The sequence below is a fragment of the Echeneis naucrates genome, chromosome 21 (assembly GCF_900963305.1).
Source record: "Echeneis naucrates chromosome 21, fEcheNa1.1, whole genome shotgun sequence".
Lineage (NCBI taxonomy): Eukaryota > Metazoa > Chordata > Actinopteri > Carangiformes > Echeneidae > Echeneis > Echeneis naucrates.
Genome location: NC_042531.1, coordinates 22877028 through 22879813, shown reverse-complemented (window position 1 = coordinate 22879813; position 2786 = coordinate 22877028).

The window sequence follows — 2786 nt, the reverse complement described above, 5'->3', positions numbered from 1 at the left end:
TTTATCTTACGTTTAGGTACTGTAGAATTTCAAGACTGTAGTTGATAAACCTGCTCAAAAAATCCCGAATGTTGATCCAGATGCTTTGGCTACTTAAAGATCGATATCTAACCTCCCTTTCATTTCTAAAATCCTTGAAAAAGCAGTTGCAAACCAATGGTATGGACATCTGAATAAGAATAGTTTCATTTAAAAGTTTCAGTCAGGATTACAGCACAACACAGAAACAGCACTGGTAAAAGTGATTGGCCTCCATATTCATCAAGTTGGATCTTAGTGCTGCACTGACCTTATTTTATAACAGGGACTGGAGTTATAGGAACTGAATTAAAATGGTTTTTATCAGACAGATATCAGTTTGTTCATGTTAACAATGACTCCTTCCTTCCTTATACGTAATAGTTAATCATGGAGTTCCACAGGGCTTGGTACTTCGACCAATGTTTTTCACCCTGTAGTATGTTTCTATTAGCTAGTTTACCTGTCAGCACAGCCTCAATTTCCAGTACTATGCAGATGATACACAGTTGTACTTATATATGGAGCTGAATTAAACTAATAAGCTAATCACACTTTCACCTAAAAAATATTGTGGAAATCAGAAATATCTCAAGAGGATTTGGAAAAACTAATCCATGCATTTGTTACCTCCAGACTGGACTACTGTCATTAATTACTATCTCAATGTGTCTCAAAAAATCTCTGAAAGGCATTCATTTGATTGAGAATGCTGCTGTAAGAATGTTAACAGGAACTAGAAAAGGTCATTACATTTCTTCTTTGTTAGCTTCTCTTCATTTCCTGGTGAAATTCAGAGTAGAATTTAAAATCCTCCTTGTGACATATAAAGCTCTTAATAGTCAAACTCTATCATATCTCAGGGAGATAATAGTTCCTTAAAGCCCCAGTAGATCACTTTCCTCTCTAGATAGAGGTTTACTTGTGGTTCCTAGACTGTCCAAGATCAGAACACAAGGTAGATCTTTCAGCTATCAGGGTTCTCTTCTATTGAACCAACTTCCAGTATTAGTCCAGGGGGCAAACTCTCCCACAGTTTTCAAAATCTGGCTTTAAAATCTTCCTCTATGAAAAAGGCCTACACCTAAGGCCTAACCCTAACCCATTTTAAAGTTTACTTACTTTTTTGTTATTTTTCTATTTCTGCTCTTGGCTGGCACTCTAAATCAGACAATAACAAAGAACAATAATTCATTGGAAATATCCTATAAAATCTAAACGCAATGATTTTATGGGGGTTTTCATGTGAGGAAATTGCCTCACATGTACTGGGATACACTGTACAGAATAAGTCTCAAGTGTACAACATCATGGTCAATCTTAAATGATAGCATTTAAAACATTTCAAAATTTCATCATGATGTCTTAAATGACCCTTTTTCACGTTATTGAAACAATCTCAATCATTTAATATTGTTTTCTCTGCCTTCAGTGCCACTATCGTTTCCCAATAGAGGCACAACAATTTATTTGATTGAAGCTGGCTTGACTGGGGCTACTTGAATGACGGCCCACTTCACTGCATTTCAGTGCTGTGGAAGACGGATGACTGTGGAATTATTTAATTACATAGATAACAGACCAATGGAGTTGAATTCCCATATAAAAATAGAGAGTCTCTTTGTGATGCAACCCAGGCCAGGTCAAGACACGATGAGAATGCCATTGTCTACTTGCTGAACCACATCTATGCTTACCTGAATAAGCCTACTTCTCTTTGGCTTTTCACTTTTCTACTTCAGCAGTGCGGTTAACAACATCCATCCAGCTCTACACAACACAGTGTGTCAGACTTTGGCATAAATCCTGTACTTGGGAGTTTCCATGAACAATAAAGTGGACTGGACCAAGAGCTACGACCTGTCTTTTTCTGAGCTTCAGAAGAGATTCAGAAGTGAAAGTAATAAAAGTGGGCCTAACCAGAATTAGTTTTGCTTACTGTGTTGTACCACCTGGTTGGCCTATCATTAATTATAGCTGGGATGACAAAGAGACTGTGGCATAGGGTTAGGGTTAGAGATGAATGAGATGAGATAAAAACTGTTAAATGGGAGGGAATGGGCAAAATTACACAAGATAGCAGATTGCATTTGGTCTCCCCATTTGTTGGCATGGATCCCATCTCTTTCTAAAAAGACAGAGTCCCTTAACAAGTTTGAATTATCAGTGATGTGTGAAGTGTTGGTTCAGTCAGTGCAGTCCACTGTCCTGCTCAATTCAATTCAAAACACCTGCTCAGGCTCACCCTGACTACAGCCAAACAAGTCCTTCTGCAGCACTTGAGAAATGACTCTTATCGTTCTGGATTAGAAGACGTTCTTAGCCCCAAACAGGTTCAACAATGCATCAACTTTCCTGTCACCATCAGATGTCACCATGGGCACACGTTTGTTATTCTGATAAATGGCACCTTGTTCACCTCAACCCTGCAAACTACTGTGGCAACCAGATAGTCAAAACTTGACACTTATATAATAATAATAGGGAGGGCTCATCATCACCCAAAGCAATCTGGTAGCAGAGTAGTTAGTATTCTAGAAATAGTTAACATTTATTTAAAAAAAAAAAAAAAAGACCCCAAGGCAAGAGACAATACATACAACAATTTAGTTACAATAGCGTTTTTACGAAAGTCTATAAAAATTAATAAATTTAATCAAAAATTGTTTTGAAGATGACTTTAACATAGAAGAAGAGTGTCAGTCAGCCACGAGCCTTCTCCTCCCTCTGAAAATATCTTCCTCCACGGCAGCATGACGTCAGAGTGG